The following is a 13,480-nucleotide window of genomic DNA, read 5'->3' as shown; positions in this document are numbered from 1 at the left end:
ACATTTGTTCAAAATAAGCTATGTTCCTCATATTACAAAAGGTGTTAATATCAGGCTTCAATTTTACCTAATTACAAGTAAATGACAAGATTTATGTGTCGTGGCATTTTTAAGGCTATCTTGCCTGACCAACTGTGTCATGCCGAAAATACAAAACTGTTTCTCTTCATGACACTAGTAAAAAAATAAATAAAAAAGAAAAACAAAGACCTCAAACCAAAACGCATTAAGGGGAGCACAGAGCAGGGAAAGAGTAGGAAAATGGAATTGTATTTTTGCCATCCCACTAACTAGTCCTATAATTCTGTGCTAGTTCCCTATTGCATTTCAAATTTCCATGTGTAAAATGAGGATGAGAATAATAACTTTCTAAAGAGTTGTTGAGACTAAATGAAATAACATCTGTGGAAAATGTCTTGTAAAATGTGAAACTCTACACACTGGTAAGTGTAAAATGACTCATCCTGAAGCCATTTAAAAATCCTATGCAGCACAGGGCATCCTTGCATTTGGGAGTACAAAGATCAGTCATATAGGAACTGTATCATTCCCATAACTTAGCCCCCAAGGCTGACTGTAAGTATTATACAAAATAGCCTCCACCAACTTCTCTCCATAAGGCAGAAAGTTTTTGAGATTTGAGTTTTTTTGCTTTGCCAGTGACTTGTAATTGCTGCATTTCCTCCCCACCCCATCCTCCTATAGAAGTGTGCTAAACTACGTACATAAACTAGGAAAATAAATGGACTACACATGCACACACAAAACCCATTTCAGAATTCTGCCTATGTTCCTGTCACATTTTTCTCCTTACTGAGCATCTCTAATATACATGTCATTTAATCTTCATGACATCTTGAGAATTATTATCTCAAATATGAGAGGTGGGGGAAAGTGAAGGTGAAAGTCGCTCAGTCGTGTCCGACTCTTTGTGACCCAAGGACTATATAGCCCATGGAATTCTCCAGGCCAGAATAGTGGAGTGGGTAGCCCTTCCCTTCTCCAGTGGATCTTCCCAACCCAGGAATCAAACCAGGGTCTCCTGCATTGCAGGCAGATTCTTTACCAACTAAGCTATGAGGGAAACAAGTGAAGTTTATTAGAGGGTGACTTGCTCTCTGTTAGCGGATGAGGAACCTGAATTCTAACCCAGAATGCTAACCCTGACCTTCTGACCACATGAAAGTAAATACTTTGAAATTTAGTGTATAAGTACACTTAAATTATGGGGGGGGGCGGGTGGTGGTGGTTTAGTTGCTGAGTTGTGTCCAACTCTTGCAACCCCATGGGCTATAGCCTGCCAGGCTCCTCTTGTCCATGGGATTCTCCAGGCAAGAATGCTGGAGTGGGTTGCTATTTCCTTCTCTGTGTAAATTATGTATTTATTCTACTTTAAAAGGAATATAGTTTTTTGTTTTAGAAACACCAATGACCTGGAAGGAGACCTACCAGTCAGTCCCCAGAAATAAAGCTGAATTGTGAGGCTTTTTCTTCTTGTCATTACTCTACTTTCATAATGGTTCCTTATCTAAAAGCACCTTCCTCTGAAGTCAAGAACGTGTCTCCATGCACACAACTGCAGTCTCTCCTTAGCTCGGTCAATATTTATATTCATTGTAATATTTAACGGGACCTATGATTTTCTACTTGGTACACTCACCTTTATGAACAAGTAGTTAACTGCATCACATGTGAGTGATATAAGCAGTTAAAGATGTTCAGGATCAACATTGAAGGAGACCAGTCCCTTAGCTTGTAAACATGAGCTGATAACTCCTGGGGTCAGAGACAAAAATCTCACTTCCTTTCACCAGATCAACTTTACAGGAGCCTGGAGTTTTGGTGAAAGTGTCGTGTCTCTGTTCCCACAGTCCTTGAATAGCGCTGTGGGTGAGAAAGCCCATAGTAAGTGGTTTATAATAAAGGTAAATGATAAAACTTTCACAAGCTTCCTTAGTTATAGTTTATTCTAGTTAGTCCTATCTACAACGCATGTATGTGACTTAAGACTAAACCTCCATTTTAAGGGAAAATTATCCTTTATGGCTTTATTTATTCCACAGTAACCACTGCCCACGTTACACTGATCATTCACAAAAGGGCACTTTGAGACCATACAACTGTTTTGTAAAGAGTAAAGTATAATAAGTAAGGTATGACTGAAGTGACTTGGCAGCAGCAGCAGTGTGGATGAATAATAGTAATAAGTACTGTGATCACCACCTGGCTTGTTTTCTGAGACATTGATAATTATTTCCTTAAATTTATTTTTAATGGAACATAGTTGAATTATGATGTCAGTTATTGCTGTATAGCAAAGTAAGGCAATTATACACACATGTACTTTACAATATTTTTCATACTCTTTTCCATTATGGTTTATCATACAATATTGAATATAGTTCCCTGTGCTATTCAGTAGGACCTTGTTGTTATTCATTCTATATGTAATAGTCTACATCTGCTAACCCCAGCCTCCTATTCCATCGCTCTCCCACCTCTCTCCCCCTTGGCAGCCCTTAGTCTGTTCTGTATGTCCCTGAATCTATTTCTGTTTAATAGACAGATTCATTTGTGTCATATTTTAGATTCCACATATAAGTGATATCATATGGTACTTGTCTTTTTTTTTCCTGACTTACTTCCCTTCGTATGATAAATTCTAGTTGACCCCATGACCACATTTTTTCTTTTTCTTTTTTTTTTAACACCAAAAGCATTTTGTATTGGGGCATAGCCAATTAACAATGTTGTGCCAGTTTCTGGTGAACAGCCAAGGGACTCAGCCATACATGTATATGTATCCATTCTCCCCAAACTTCCTTCCCATTCAGGCTGGCACATAACATTGAGCAGAGTTCCATCTGCTATACAGTAGGTCTTTGTTTGTTATCCATTGTAAATATAGCAGTGTGTACATGGCCCTCCCAAAGTCCCTAACTGTCCCTTCCCCCGGCAACCGTTAACTTCGTTTTCTAAGTCTGTGAGTCTCTTTCTGTTTTATAAGTTTATTTGTATCATTTCTTTTTAGATTCCACATATAAGGGATGTCATATGATATTTCTCCTTTTCTGTCTGACTTAGCGCACTCAGTATGACACTCTCTAGGGATGACCACCTGACTTTTTAATCTGTAATTATACTAGTTAATATTTAGGTAGCAACTGCTATGTGCTGGGCATGGTGCATCATGTTTTAATACCTCAGTCCAAGTAATACTTCTTTTTAATAGTAAAGATGATATACCATCTGTGCATGTAAATAGTTCTTCTGCTTTCTATGGAAATGAACTCATCACAACTGTTGCTCTTATTAGCATGAGTTTTGTATTGTTTGATTATTGCTAGGTTTGATGTTTCTCCCTAGTAATAAATTTTAGGTGGCAAATGGATGGGAAAAAAAGCATATATACCCTGAACAATAGTTTACAAATAGAAACACTTAGGCACCTGAAAGATGCCTGAAAATTTTATTTATATTTGGACTCTTGCATATTATACAAAAAGTGGAGGGCTGAGATATTGAGAGATACTCGAGTGCCTTCTGAATGATAAAAATTTATGTTCAGTATAATTTAAGCTTTAAATGTATTTTGATGTATTCAGTTTTATTTTGATTTTATCAGTTAAAATGGTAAACTTAGCTAACTCTGTTATTTAGAACACTTATTAACCTGTTCATCACCATTTTTGTGTTTTTTTTAATTGGTATTTTCCGGTCCTATCAACTAGAGTGTTCAACAGAGAAGACAACCTGGTTGGGAGTTCAGACCCCTGGCTTGAGAGTTAGGTAATGAGGACTCAAGACTGGCTGTTAACAACTCCTTATGGGAGAATTTCCTTGGGCAAGTCAAGTCACTTCTCCCAGGGCCCAGTTTCCTTATCTCTGAATTGAAAGCCTCAGCCTGGAGTACCAAAGTTCATGGCAGTCCAGAGTGAATACACTTTGCATGTTGAAATTATTACAAAAACACCAAAGACCTAGTGACCTCAAAAAGCACTGTACACTTCTTTTACTATGAAAGATTAAAAAAAAACATACTCAACAAACATTGAATGAATTCTTTCCATTTACTTATCACTAAATTAAACTGACAGTTTCATTAGTTACTAATGGCTCTCATTTGGCTTGGGGGTCAGGCTTGCTAGATAAAATATAGGACACTCAGTTACATTCACCTGTCCCATGCAATTTAGGGCATATTTTAAAAGTATTTATTGTCTGAAATTCACATGTAACTGGGTATCCTGTATTTTCATTTGCTAAATCTGGCAATTTAGTGGATCAGAAAGGGTGAGGAGAGGGGAGCAAAATTAAACTGAAGGAAAACTGACAGAAGCATTTTTTGAATTATCCAGTTGTGAATTTACAGATAAACAGGAGGAGATAAAAATGTCAAGTAGCATTTTCCAAAGTTTATTCTGTGGGACCAACCCTGAATGAAACTCTGTTAAAAAGGGAAATAGTCCTTTCTTTATAAATGTTAAAGTAAGTTGGAGAAATACTTTATATTTTATCTTCTTCTTAAGAGAAGTTATTTTTCTTATTGCAAGACTTCCCAGGGCATTTATAGGTGAAAGTTAGTTGTGCCTTTCTCAGAGGGAAATACTCTCTGTTGAGCTGCCTGTGCTTATTTAACCAGGATCTCTTCTTTGTGGTCCTAGAATACTATCAACAGTCCACAGTGTTCTTGAACATACTTGTGAACATCACAGTTAATAAAACCACAACAGTGTACTGCATGGGTCAGTCATTGCAAACAGCTCGGAGGCTTCTTCCTGATTGGGTGGACATGTGGGTCATTGTGGTAAATTATTCAAGGAGTAACTGTCCTGGGTTACTCCAAACCACAGATAATTGCCAACTATCATTACACAGCACAAATGCATTCATTTAAAATGCCAGTTTGGTATATACCAGCAATGCTGATTACAAAACACTGTAATTAGTTAATGTAGCTTGGTGGCAGCTGACCCAGTATTAGTAAGCATTCTCTTCATCTAAATTTGTCATCTATAACTTGTTAGTGACAGATACTCAAAAGGGTCCAGTGTTTGACTGCAAAGAAAACAGAAACCCATGTATACAGTAAGCTTGTTGGTTGTTTGCAAAGGAATGTGACTATTTTGAAAATTAATATGTACTATCATAGTTGATGAGTTAAACTGTTTTTGTTTAAACATGTTATTAAATTCATAGCCATTTTTAGCCATTAATTTTGATCAATTAACACATTGAAATAACTATCGTGGGAGTCCACAAATTTTCAGTTGGACCTCATCTGTTAATAGGCTGATAATCCTCTTCGGAGTGACTACAACTGTTCCCAAGCAATTAGGTGCAGTGGTGTAAGCACCACTAAGCCTTCGGAGTCAACTCACATTCCCTCTTTCTCCCATTCTAAAAACTAACCTGAATTAAAGGCTAATTGATAGTGAGAATACTAAAAAGGCAGGTCCACAGAATATGTAACGTGGTGTGGGGAGGGAACCCAAGATTTTAGAATAATCACACACTTTGTAATCTATTTCTGGAAACCTGAAAGAGGATTCTTAACAATTTTTCCACTGGTAATAATAATAACAACAATTTAACAAAATAACTCCATGCCTGACACACTCTGCTCAGTGCTTTAGAAGCTTTATCACATCATGTCATCTTCATGGCAACCCTGTGAGGTACTGTTGTCCTCTCCATCATACAAATGGGAAAGCTGAGGGATAGAGAGTTAAGTCATTTGTGGAAGACCATATCCTTAGAAAGGGGAGTTCAAGGATTACAATTCTAAGTCTAAATTCAAATCCAAATTCATAACCACTATATAATACTGCTGCAAAGGGGAAGGACTTCCTGTAAGCAGACATCACTTGTGAGTGTATTTTCTCTGCCAGGACAGACATAGACCCCACCATTAATCAGATTAAAAAGTCAGTAATTGGGTCCTCAGAACATGTGGTTAAAAGCACAAGAAGGCTAATGCCAAATTTAGGGAGGTGGGAAAGTCAAGCACCTCTAAATTAAGAAATCACAGGGAACTTGATACCATTTTTATAAGCATAAAATTGAAGCCACAAACATTTGAGTTTTAAGCACTGTGTGTTAGAAAGAACACTGATATGACTGTAAATTTTCTGAAGATTTGTCCAGTATACAATTGTTAAACTCTGATTTCCTTCAGAAATCAAAGTTTTTGAGCTAGTCTATTGCAAAAGAAACCCAACAGGTTTTAGCTTTAAAAGGGTTTGGGAACTTGATATTGCATAGGTCAGAGGAGCTAAATTTATTTTATTTGATGAGTAAGCATAACTGTATTAAAAGGTTGTGTAGATATAAACTTCTAAATTGAAAAAAAAAAAAACAAACCAAAAAACTCAAGATCAACCATCAACAGGGAAGAGTAGGAATTTATAATAAAAGTGACTTCATTTTTTAAATTAATGTGGTAACATCTTCACTGTGGTAGCATGTTAATTTGGTGGTCCCCAATGAACCACACTTCTCTATTTCTGCCAGGGGAGGTCCCTCTTGGAAGAGGCTGGCCTTGTGACCTGTATTAGCCAATAGAATGTGGTTGAAGAGAAGCTTTACCAGTTCTAGGCCCAAGTCTTAAAAAAACCTTGGCAGCTTCTGCTTGTGTACTTAGAAGGAAAGGACTTACAAAGTACGAAGTTGGACTATACTGGGACTGCCATTCTTAAAAGAAGCCTAACCTAGCCATGTGGAGAGTTCCCATGGATAAATATCTGGGCCCTAGAAGACAGCCTCAGCTAAGCTCTCAGCTGATAGCCAGCAGCATATTGCCAACCAGGTGAATGAAGCCGTCTTGGAAGTAGATTCTCCATCACCAGCTGAACAACCCCCCAGACATGCAGGGATCTCCACAGAGTCCTGCCTAAGCTGCAGCACTAGGAGCAAATAAGTGAGATAGTTGTTTTAAGCCTCCAAGTTTTGAGTTAAATTTTATGGGGGACCATGCTGCATGGCATCTGAGATCTTAGCTTCCCAACCAGGGATCCCTGCCATGAACTGAACCCTGGGCCCTCTTCAGTGGAAGAAGGGAGTCTTATATACTGACTACCAGGGAAATTCCATTGAATTAACTTTTAATGTAACAATAATAATAAAAAAAAAAGTCGCTCAGCCGTGTCTGACTCTTTGTAACCCCATGGACTGTAGCCCACCAGGCTCCTCCGTCCATGGGATTCTCCAGGCAAGAATACTGGAGTGGGTTGCCATTTCCTTCTCCAATGTAACAATATATTGACATAATTATACCAGATCTTTTCCATTTCTCCCAGAATTGTTTTGGAGGGGATATACATTCATTTGATTGTTGGTTTTGTAAAATGGTAACAACTTTACCATGTACTATTCTTTCCCTTCCCCCAACTTTGTATTGAAGGAAGCATTCATTCCTTCAGCTTTTGCCAAGTATTCCTGTTGACTGTTAGGCCCTAGGTACCCAAAGATGAGAAAGAGACTCAGAAAAGCACTTAGCCTAATGGAAGAGACAAACACTCACACACAGGATTGGTTTCGTGTGTTAGAACTTTGTGTGCCTAGCACAATAGCAGCACAGAGAAGGGATTAACTCATCTTTCAGTGGCTGTGGAGGGGTCAGAATTTTCCAGCAAGTGTCCTACAAGGAATGGCATTTGTGTTAAGCATTGAAAGATGAAAGGAATTCTCCCAGGTAGAGAAAAAGCAGTCTGGAGGAGTCCTTCTGTGCTTAGGAAAGAATGTTAGCAAAGTTCTGACAGTGTTAAGGAATATGATAGTTTAGAGTAACTAAGCGCAGTCTTATGCGGCCATGGTGCAAGGTGGAGTAACAAAGGTTACCTGCCTGTCCAAGCAGTCAGAAGCCTTGAAGACAATTCTCATCAGCATGGCTTGAGGACAAGGTAAAGCCATCTCAACAATTTTAAAAAATTGTACTTAAATGAAGTATAATTTGCACACAGCAAGAAGTCTTAACATCCTAAGTTCAATGAATTTTAATGTATGTAAATGCCTATGTGACCACCACTTGGACCAAGGTCGGGCCAGCATAATTTGACAAAATGTGACAAGGATGTCATGAGCATAAACCCATATATCCTGAACAAAGTATTAGCAAATCCAGCAACTTAACAAAGGATGATACATCAAGACCAAATGATCAGGAATGCAAGGTTGGTTTACTATTTAAAAACTCAATAATGTAACCTACATTAGTAGAATAGCAAACCATATCTAATAGATGCAGATAAGACAAATGATACAATTTAACACACTTTCGTGATCAAAATTTCATCTGAGTATTTAAAGCAAGGAAAAGACCTGGCCAGATCTGTGCTGTTCAGAGTTGAAGGCTCTTTGTGAAGCAGTCGGGGTTCCCAGTCCTGGAACAGGGCGCTACGGTATGACATTCTCTAGGAAAAGGTTCCAGGGGTTTCCAGGAGAAAGTTGCTAGGATAAATCAAAATCCACAGACATCCAGCTCTACCATTGGAGGAACTGTGCCAAATGCTGACTCTAAGTGAGCAATAAATTAACTCCAGACCTCTTTAACAGCTATGTAGACTAGGAAGGACTCAGACAGAGTCCATTAAAAATGTGATTGCTCTACATACACATCATAGGCAGCAGTGCTAATGGATATTGCTTACATGTCTGAACCTGGCTGCCCTGTGCTACAACAGGAATGAAACAAAATCAAAAGCTGAGTAGCTCAGGCCTATATTGATGGCTCCTGGCAATCAAGGTAACAGGTAGAAACCTGAATCCTAGTTTTGTCTGCCACTATCCAGCTGTGTGCCCTTTGGAAAGACAGATTACCCCTCTGGGCTTGTGGTTTCTGCATCTGTGAAATAAGTGGATTAGACTTGATTGGTCTCAGTATGAGTCAGATCTGGATTTCAGTCCTAGCTCCATCCTTACCGTCTGTGTGACCTGTGCCTCACTTTCTCCATCTGTATAATGGACAGAAACCTCAATGTGTTTCTCTGAATATTAAATAAGATCATGTAAGTGGAACACTGAATACATTCACTGTACATATTGAACACAAAATAAAGATAGATGTTGTTAATGTTCTAAGAATTAGCTATTAGGTTCTAAAATGCCATAATGATTAACAGACTGGAAATACTAATTTTTTTCTCACATGGAGATTGGTAAATGTTGTGGAAAGCTTTGAAATTCTGCATGCCCCACCCATCACAGGTAGGGTACTGTAAAAAGGTTGGGTAATTTTAGCAGAAAGGAGAACAGAAGGGTAGATACTCTTTCATGATTTAATCTTAGTAATGTACCAGTGATTTCATTACCATGTGTAAAAAAACTATGATGACATTGCCTATACTCCGATAAGTACTAAGTGAGAAATCTAATTAAATGATGCATCCATACAGTTTCCATAGAATGTAATTAATGAGATACCAGAACCCCCTATTGATTATGGTGCTGAATTTAATCAAATAGTATGTTTATCTAAGTAATCCAAACAGAGTCTGATGTCTACAGTCAGGCATGTGACTTTCACCGGTTGTAAATAAGCTGTTCAGAGGAACAAAGTACCCTGCTTACAGAACAGGAAATTTAATGATCTGCATTTGTAACATTACATACTGTATCAAATAAAGGACTGCTTTTTTCCGAAAGTCATATTCATAGAATCTTTCATAGAATTCATAGAATCTCTGAGTTTGAACTATTTAGTTAGACCAAATATTCAAACTGGAAATATTCATGAGAGAGCTTTAAATGATGTTAGTATTTTGGACCATGTCCCCACCATCCATCAGACACTTTCTTATTTATGGGCAATCGCAGCCCAAGTCATGAAGAACTTGCAGTGGCTACAGTGGGACTGCATGTTCTGTGGCCTCCTGGGAAGTGCTGGAAGCTTAGCTACCCTCAACTCTCCATCTCTAATACCTTTGAAATTATTATTACCGCCTTGGGAAGATGCGGTCTTCATCATGGCCACAGTGGTGAGAGCCAGATGGTGGAGTCTGTATTTTTAAATAAATTTTTATTGGAATATAGTTGCTTTATAATATTATGTTTTTTTACTGTACAGCAAAGTAAATCAGCTGTATGTATACATACACCCCCTCTTTTTATGGGGATTTCCTTCCCATTTAGGTCACCACAGAGCACGGAGTCGAGTTCCCTGAGCTATATAGGAGTCTTATTAGTTATCTATTTTATATGTATCAGTGGTGTATATATGTCAAGCCCAATCTCCCAGTTCATAACCCCCAGAAGTGCTTTTAATAAAGCTATAAATTCTAAGTCAGACAGGTTATTCTATATGCTGTTACAGTGCTATTAAATGTAATGGTTGTTTATATTTTTAAAGGAGGTGGCCATTTTTTCTCTACCTGAGACCCAATGCTAGGACTGTCCTGAGTAGAAACTTTCAAAATGAGCCACGTGGTTGAAAACATCTGCTGATGAATTGTATGCAGTTAGTGATCTCTGCAGTTCTTGTTGGAACTGAAATTAAAATCACCTGTCTATCTCTGACCTTCAAAATAACCCTTCTCAACAGAAAAAGAGGCACTATTCTACAACAGATAATGTATCAAAATATGCGCAATGGTTATATTTTCCTTTTAAATATAAGAACACAGAAGTGGTAGGGGATAGAAGAATGATTAACATTTAGCAGCAGCCTTTTCATAATTTCATAGGCTTGTCTCAATCCACAAATGCAAAATAAAGTCAGGAGGCCAAACTGGCTTTTAAACGTACTCTTCCTACAAACATTGTTTTTTACCCTTCAGGGGAAATTTCCACATCCTCAGGAAGTAGCAAATTATATAGTGTATTTTTTTCCCCTCATAAAATGTCTAGTGTAAATGTCTAGGTCTTTTGCAATCCTAATTTTCTGTTTTGTTCTAAGGAAGCTTTCCACTTGACAAGTACTTAGATGCTTATTTGTCCTTTGATACAGATTTAATATTATTCTCTGTAGCCCTGGAAATAACAGTTGGCTTGGTCCATTATGGCCAAATAGAAATAATTTTAAAAACACTATGGTTTCTGGTCCACTTGTAACAATTTTGTCTCCTTCCTGGGTTGGACCTGGCATCCTGAACGTAACCTGTACACTGACAATGCTGTGGTTCTGTTCCTTGACCTCTGCAGGGCAGGGTCACTTAAACTGCCCACCAGTTTCTGTGTATTTAAACAAATACATCATTCCTAATCTAGGACTGGACCCTCATAAATGGCTAGTTGGCCCGTCAGCCATATCGTTAGGACTGGAAGTCTATTTTCTAATGTCTCAAGGTCTTTGTGGTGCAGACCATGGATACAAATGTGATGGTAGAAGTCCCCCAGGAAGTATTGCAAATACATGTAGTTTCTAGCCAAAGCAGCCTGCGTAAACAAGCAACCACATAAACCACACTGTTTGGCTTGACCCAAAGTTATGGCAGGAATGTCCTCAGCCACTCACTGGCATACAGGTAGACCGTTTTTGTTACCCACTGCTCCATACAAAAAGACCCAAATGGCTCAGCAAATATTTACTGAATTACAATTCTGGTATTGTTAATCTTTTTCTTCACACACTTGAGGTTTTGCATCTTGCTCCCAATTTTATAAAATGAAAGTGAATAAAGAGGTTTAATTAGCAAATAATCCGAATACAATTAAAAAAAAGATTTTTATCTTCCAGAAGATAAATTCACAAGCATGATAAGAGGCTTTTAGGGCAACCTTGCAAAAAGGCTCTTTTGAAAGCTGCACCCTTTGCATAAAAATGTCTATGAGCAGAATAAAATATTTAAACAAGCAGCATTAACTAAAAAAGAAAACCTCAGCATTAGAAAAATGCACACTCAGGCTCTCCTTTCCCATTTAGGTAGCTTCCTGTGGTTGGTCATCACCTTTTAAATAGAAAGTTATGGGCTCTGTTGGACCAGGCAAGGTTTTCGTACTGCATGAGCGTTCAAAAGAAATCCATACGATGTGTCAGAGAAGCCGATTCTTATGGCACATTGCTGCTAGCTGGGGATACTCCTGTGTCGTCCTTCTCTGGATAATGTGATTGAGCATCACTTTCTTAACTATAAGATCCCTGTAGGAGTTTCTTTGTTCCACACATTGCCAAATGTAGCACCTAATAGGTGACTCCTGAATGAATGAATGGATGGATGAATAGGCATTCAGTAATAACTGGATTGTTTCAAACCAACCGAAAGAAAAAACTTTGATTTCTTTCCTTGGCCCATTTTATTTTTCCTCCAACTGTCTCATGCCCTTCTCTACTCCAAAAATGCATGAAAAATGCATAAAAAGGACCAACTAGGGTGTGTGTGTGTGTATGTATGTGTGAACTAATACACACAAACATAAAATACAATCTTCATATAATGTACTTTCAGTCTCCGTAAAAGTATGCTTCACGCAGTGTCCTTTTGTAGTATTTAATGATTTTACTCGTTAGGTACTCGGAAATAAACATGCCACTGTCAGCTTGCATACAGCAGGTAGATCAGTGAAAGATGATTAAGAGACTGGAGTGGAGGTTATCACCAGAGGGTGAGAGAGAAAATCCTTTCCTGTGTTTTGGGCCACCGCTGCCCTCTAGGGGACACATGGAAAATAAGCAAAGTCTCAAACCTGCCAGAAATGAAAGACCTTGGAAAATCATTTTGTCTGCCTAACTTTTATTAAGGAAAGCTTAATGAAAAGCTAATTAAAATTACTTCAAGGATAACTGTATAATCACCCCCAAATCTTTACATCACATGCTCTTCTAGGGTCACCCAATTTAGAGTCCCTCTTGGCTGATAAAAAGTTCTTTATTTTGTCTATGCTGATGTTCCTGTGGAATTTTAAACCTGTTAATTCTTGTCCTGTTAAGGAACAGCTGCTTATTATGACTAACATGTTAGTCACTGTTTATACTTTTAGCTTTCGGTGCTCCAGAAACCTGCAACCCCGGCTCCTCCTGTCTTTTTTCACAAAGTCAGCGTGTATGGAGGAAAATATGCAGACATTTCCAAAGTTGCCAAATTGTTCCTTACTTCTAGACAAAAGAAGCTTCACTGATTTGAAGACCAAAAATCAACTTGTGATTTTCACATGGGAGATATAACTTAAAGTACCCCTGGGTCCTTCAACCGTCTTGATATAAAACTTGAAAAATTAGGTACAGTATCTTTTGTAATCCTACTTGATGAGCAGAAATATACTTTCATTTCTAACTCTTAAAGGATAATTTAAATAATACTAAATGAGGTTTTTGGAAGTGAATATTCTTAAGAGAAAATTTCATGATTTTTGGATACTGTGGAAGAGTCACTTATAAAAACATCTATTTGTTCATCCATTTAACATTTGTTGAGTATTCTATTACTCAAAAGACACTATCTTAGGAGGTGTACAAAGAAACTTACCATTCTGTAGAAAAGAATTGTATGACAGGAACACATTTTGTCCTGTATTAGATTTGACTTTATTCAACAAATAAAAAAATATC

At 37.9% G+C, this 13,480-nt stretch overlaps 1 long non-coding RNA gene across 3 annotated transcripts in view; it reads right to left on the bottom strand.

The window, feature by feature from the left end:
• Positions 1–13,480, bottom strand: part of LOC122446836 — a 59,404-nt gene that overhangs the window by 2,205 nt on the left and 43,719 nt on the right. For all 3 annotated transcript variants that reach the window (XR_006271001.1, XR_006271000.1, XR_006271002.1), the window contains one exon: positions 1,661–1,884. This is a non-coding gene — a long non-coding RNA (uncharacterized LOC122446836). The remainder of the gene's footprint in view (positions 1–1,660; positions 1,885–13,480) is intronic.

The sequence above is a fragment of the Cervus canadensis genome, chromosome 8 (assembly GCF_019320065.1).
Source record: "Cervus canadensis isolate Bull #8, Minnesota chromosome 8, ASM1932006v1, whole genome shotgun sequence".
NCBI classification, from domain to species: Eukaryota; Metazoa; Chordata; class Mammalia; order Artiodactyla; family Cervidae; genus Cervus; species Cervus canadensis.
This window is presented reverse-complemented; position numbering and strand designations above follow the sequence as displayed.